Below are 6,473 nucleotides of genomic sequence, written 5' to 3'. Positions count from 1 at the left end.
CTGTAATAAGGCAGCACCCCTATATGCAGACCCTGTAATAAGGCAGCACCCCATAGTCAGACCTTGTAAAAAGGCAGCCCCTGTAATAAGGCAGCACCCCCATAGTCAGACCCTGTAAAAAGGCAGCCCCTGTAATAAGGCAGCACCCATAGGCAGACCCTGTAATGAGGCAGCACCCCTATAGTCAGACCCTGTAATAAGGCATCCCCCATAGTCAGACCCTGTAATAAGGCAGCCCCTGTAATAAGGCAGCACCTCCATGGTCAGACCCTGTAATAAGGCAGCCCCCATAGTCAGACCCTGTAATAAGGCAGCACCCCCATAGTCAGACCCTGTAATAAGGCATCCCCCATAGTCAGACCCTGTATAAAGGCAGCCCCTGTAATAAGGCAGCTCCCCCATAATCAGTCCCTGTAAAAAGGCAGCACCCCCTTAGTCAGACCCTGTAATGAGGCAGCACCCCCATAGTCAGACCCTGTAATAAGGCAGCACACCCATAGGCAGACCCTGTAATAAGGCAGCACCCCTATAGTCAGACCCTGTAATAAGGCAGCACCCATAGTCAGACCCTGTAATGAGGCAGCACCCCTATAGTCAGACCCTGTAATAAGGCATCCCCCATAGTCAGACCCTGTAATAAGGCAGCACCTCCATGGTGAGACCCTGTAATAAGGCAGCCCCCATAGTCAAACCCTGTATTGAGGCAGCACCCCTATAGTCAGACGCTGTAATAAGGCAGCACCCCCCATAGTCAGACCTTGTAATAAGGCAGCCCCCCATAGGCAGACCCTGTAATAAGGCAGCACCCCCATAGTCAGACCCTGTAAAAAGGCAGCCCCTGTAATGAGGCAGCACCCCTATAGTCAGACTCTGTAATAAGGCAGCCTCCTTAGTCAGACCCTGTAATAAGGCAGCACCCCCACAGTCAGACCCTGTAATAAGGCAGCCCCCATAGGCAGACCCTGTAATAAGGCAGCCCCCCATAGTCAGACCCTGTAATTAGGCAGCACCTTTATAGGCAGACCCTGTAATAAGGCAGCACCCCATAGTCAGACCCTGTAATAAGGCAGCCCCCACCATAGTCAGACACTGTAATAAGGCAGCACCCCCATAGTCAGACCCTGTAAAAAGGCAGCCCCTGTAATAAGGCAGAACCCCCATAGTCAGACCCTGTAATAAGTCAGCCCCCCATAGTCAGACCCTGTAATGAGGCAGCACCCTTATAGGCAGACCCTGTAATAAGGCAGCACCCCCATGGTCAGACCCTGTAATAAGGCAGCCCCCCCATAGTCAGACACTGTAATAAGGCAGCACCCCCATAGTCAGACCCTGTAAAAAGGCAGCCCCTGTAATAAGGCAGAACCCCCATAGTCAGACCCTGTAATAAGGCAGCCCCCCCCCCCAATAGTCAGACCCATAAAAAGGCAGCACCCCTATAGGCAGACCCTGTAATAAGGCAGCACCCCATTAGTCAGACCCTGTAAGGCAGCACCCCTATAGGCAGACCCTGTAATAAGGCAGCCCCCTATAGGCAGACCCTGTAAGGCAGCACCCCCATAGTCAGACCCTGTAATGAGGCAGCACCCCTATAGTCAGACCCTGTAAGGCAGCACCCCCATAGTCAGACCCTGTAATGAGGCAGCACCCCTATAGGCACACCCTGTAATAAGGCAGCCCCCTATAGGCAGACCCTGTAATAAGGCAGCACCCCTATAGTCAGACCCTGTAATAAGGCAGACCCCCATAGGCAGACCCTGTAATAAGGCAGCACCCCCATAGTCAAACCCTGTAATGAGGCAGCACCCCTATAGTCAGACCCTGTAATAAGGCAGCACCCCCATAGTCAGACCTTGTAATAAGGCAGCACCCCCATAGGCAGACCCTGTAATAAGGTAGCCACCCATAGTCAGACCCTGTAAAAAGGCAGCCCCCACAGCCAGACACTGTAATTAGGCAGCCCCCCCATAGGCAGACCCTGTAATAAGGCAGCAGCACCCATTAAAAAAAATACCTCTCTTCTTCCTGGTTCCTGCACTGCACCCGCTGATCTCCTGACAGCGGGCGCCGGGCAGTGACATCATCGCGCCCGTTGTCAGTGTCGGCGACGTCAGATGCCGACACTGACAGGGGGATTATGGGAGAAGGAGCGCAGCGCTCCTTCTCCCATCAATGCGATCAGCTGTATCGGCTAAATGCCGGTACAGCTGATCTTCCGATGATGGCGGGGGGCCCACTGCTGGCACGATGCCTGCTCAGAGGCCCCATAGCGGCAGGGCAGGGAGATCGATTCCCCCTGCTCTGGCACAGAATGTAACTGTATACAGTTACAGTTGCGTAGCTCCGGGTGGGCCCCCTCAGAGCACCGGGCCCGGGGCACCCACACCGTCTGCCCCCCCCGGTAGCTACGCTACTGGTTCAGAACAATAAAACATAACAATTATCAATGTAAATCAAAATGAATATCCCGTGGAGATCTGGATTTGGAATGATGCTCAAAATCAAAGTGGAAAATCAAATTACAGGCTGATCCAACTTCAGTGGAAATGCCTCATGATGAGGAAGAGATGCTCAGTATTGTGTGCGGCCTCCACGTGCCTGTATGACCTCCCTACTGTACAACGCCTGGGCATGCTCCTGATGAGGCGGCAGATGGTCTCCTGAGGGATCTCCTCCCAGACCTGCACTAAAGCATCCACCAACTCCTGGACAGTCTGTGGTGCAACGTGACATTGGTGGGTGGATGGACTGAGACATGATGTCCCAGATGTGCTCAATCGGATTCAGGTCTGGGGAATGGGCAGGCCAGTCCATAGCTTCAATGCCTTCATCTTGTAGGAGCTGCTGACACACTCCAGCCACATGAGGTCTGGCATTGTCCTGCATTAGGAGGAACCCAGGACAAAACCGCACCAGCATATGGTCTCACAAGGGGTCTGAGGATCTCATCTCGGTACCTAGTGGCAGTCAGGCTACTTCTGGCGAGCACATGGAGTGCTGTGTGGCCTGTTGTGAATTCTGTGGCTGAGTTCACTTCTGTGGTCACAAGTGGTATTGCAGTCTCTGGGCTTCCTCCCTCAGGTGTTTTGGTGAGCTCGTTGGCTGCCTTGCTATTTAGCTCCACCTGAGTCTGTCTTCCTTGCTCCTTGTCAATGTTCCAGTGTTGGATCTGAGCTACTGCATCTTTCCTTGGGCCTGCTGCTCTGCTAGATAAGTGCTTCTAGTTTGTTTTCTGTTTTTTCTGTCCAGCTTGCTATTAACTTTTGCTGGAAGCTCTGAGAAGCAAAGGGGTGCACCGCCGTGCTGTTAGTTCGGCACGGTGGGTCTTTTTGCCCCTTTGCGTGGTTTTCGTTTTAGGGTTTTTTGTAGACTGCATAGTTCTCTTTGCTATCCTCGCTCTGTCTAGAATATCGGGCCTCACTTTGCTGAATCTATTTCATTCCTACGTTTGTCTTTTCATCTTGCTAACAGTCATTATATGTGGGGGGCTGCCTATTCCTTTGGGGTATTTCTCTGAGGTAAGTCAGGCTTGTATTTCTATCTTCAGGCTAGTCAGCTCCTCAGGCAGTGCCGAGTTGCATAGGTAGTGATAGGCGCAATCCACTGCTGCTTATAGTTGTGTGAGGATAGATCAGGTACTGCAGTCTACAGAGATTCCACGTCTCAGAGCTCGTCCTATTGTTTTTGGTTGTTGCCAGATCTCTGTATGTGCGCTGATTACTGCACACTGTGTTGCCTGATTGCCAGCCATAACAGTACAAGGAGCCAACCAATGATTCCCAATAGAGGGAAAAAAGAAATCCTGACATCATTTTTTTTTCTTAGCTCTGTCTTCAGTCTTTTTTTTCCCCTAGACTTTAGAGTGCTTCAGGACACAGCTGTGGACATGGATATTCAGGCTCTGTACTCCTCAATGGATAATCTCGTTGTAAATGTACAAAAGATTCAAGATACTATTGATCAGAAATCGATGCTAGAACCAAGAATTCCGATTCCTGATTTGTTTTTTGGTGACAGAACTAAGTTCCTGAGCTTCAGAAATAATTGTAAGCTATTTTTGGCCTTGAAACCTCATTCTTCTGGTAATCCTATTCAACAGGTTTTGATTATTATTTCTTTTTTGCGCGGCGACCCACAGGACTGGGCGTTTTCTCTTGCACCAGGAGATTCTGCATTGAGTAATGTTGATGCATTTTTCCAGGCGCTGGGATTGCTTTACGATGAGCCTAATTCAGTGGATCAGGCTGAGAAAAATCTGCTGGCTTTATGCCAGGGTCAGGATGATGTAGAAGTATATTGTCAGAAATTTAGGAAGTGGTCAGTACTCACTCTGTGGAATGAATCTGCACTAGCGGCTTTGTTCAGAAAGGGTCTCTCTGAAGCTCTTAAGGATGTAATGGTGGGATTTCCTATGCCTGCTGGTTTGAATGAGTCTATGTCCTTGGCCATTCAGATCGGTCGTCGCTTGCGCGAGCGTAAATCTGTGCACCATCTGGCGGTATTGTCTGAGAGTAAACCTGAGCCTATGCAGTGCGACAGGACTATGACTAAAGTAGAACGGCAAGAACACAGACGTCTGAACAGACTGTGTTTCTATTGTGGTGATTCTACTCATGCTATTTCTAATTGTCCTAAACGCACTAGGCGGTTCGATAGCTCTGCCGTTATTGGTACTGTACAGTCCAAATTCCTTTTGTCCATTACCTTAATGTGCTCTTTGTCATCGTATTCTGTCATGGCGTTTGTGGATTCAGGCGCTGCCCTGAATCTGATGGATTTGGATTATGCTAAACGTTGTGGATTTTTCTTGGAGCCTTTGCGGTGTCCTATTCCGTTGAGAGGAATTGATGCTACACCTTTGGCCAAGAATAAGCCTCAGTACTGGGCCCAGCTGACCATGTGCATGGCTCCTGCACATCAGGAAGTTATTCGCTTTCTGGTACTGCATAATTTGCATGATGTGGTCGTGTTGGGGTTGCCATGGCTACAAACCCATAATCCAGTATTGGATTGGAACTCTATGTCGGTAACCAGCTGGGGTTGTCAGGGAGTACATGGTGATGTTCCATTTTTGTCTATTTCGTCATCCATTCCTTCTGACATCCCAGAGTTCTTGTCGGACTTTCAGGATGTATTTGAAGAGTCCAAGTCTGATGCCCTACCTCCGCATAGGAATTGTGATTGTGCTATCGATTTGATTCCTGGTAGTAAATTCCCTAAGGGTCGTTTATTTAATTTGTCCGTACCTGAACACACCGCTATGCGCAGTTATGTGAAGGAGTCCCTGGAGAAGGGACATATTCGCCCATCGTCGTCACCATTGGGAGCAGGGTTCTTTTTTGTAGCCAAGAAGGATGGTTCGCTAAGACCGTGTATTGATTACCGCCTTCTTAATAAGATCACTGTTAAGTTTCAGTATCCCTTGCCATTGATTTCTGACTTGTTTGCTCGGATTAAGGGGGCTAGTTGGTTTACTAAGATTGATCTTCGTGGTGCGTATAATCTGGTGAGAATCAGGCAGGGAGATGAATGGAAAACGGCATTTAATACGCCCGAGGGTCATTTTGAGTATCTGGTGATGCCGTTCGGACTTGCCAATGCTCCATCTGTTTTTCAGTCTTTTATGCATGACATTTTCCGTGAGTATCTGGATAAATTCTTGATTGTTTACTTGGATGACATTTTGATCTTCTCAGATGATTGGGAGTCTCATGTGAAGCAAGTCAGAATGGTTTTCCAGGTACTGCGTGCTAATTCCTTGTTCGTGAAGGGATCAAAGTGTCTCTTCGGTGTGCAGAAAGTTTCATTTTTGGGGTTCATCTTTTCCCCTTCTACTATCGAGATGGATCCGGTTAAGGTTCAGGCCATCCAGGATTGGACTCAGCCGACATCTCTAAAAAGTCTGCAGAAATTCCTGGGCTTTGCTAATTTTTATCGTCGCTTCATCTGTAATTTTTCTAGCATTGCCAGACCATTGACCGATTTGACCAAGAAGGGTGCTGATTTGGTTAATTGGTCTTCTGCTGCCGTGGAAGCTTTTCAGGAGTTGAAGCGTCGTTTTTGCTGTGCCCCTGTGTTGTGTCAACCTGATGTTTCTCTTCCATTCCAGGTCGAGGTTGATGCTTCTGAGATTGGTGCAGGGGCGGTTTTGTCACAGAGAGGTTCTGGTTGCTCAGTGTTCAAACCATGTGCTTTCTTTTCCAGGAAATTTTCTGCTGCTGAGCGTAATTATGATGTGGGCAACCGAGAGTTGCTGGCCATGAAGTGGGCATTCGAGGAGTGGCGTCATTGGCTTGAGGGTGCTAAGCATCGCGTGGTGGTTTTGACTGATCATAAGAACCTTACTTATCTTGAGTCTGCCAAGCGCTTGAATCCTAGACAGGCCCGTTGGTCGTTATTTTTTGCTCGTTTTGATTTTGTGATTTCATACCTTCCGGGCTCTAAAAATGTGAAGGCAGATGCTCTGTCTAGGAGTT

Source organism: Ranitomeya imitator, chromosome 3, assembly GCF_032444005.1.
Source record: "Ranitomeya imitator isolate aRanImi1 chromosome 3, aRanImi1.pri, whole genome shotgun sequence".
NCBI lineage: Eukaryota > Metazoa > Chordata > Amphibia > Anura > Dendrobatidae > Ranitomeya > Ranitomeya imitator.
Note: the sequence above shows the minus strand (reverse complement) of the source record.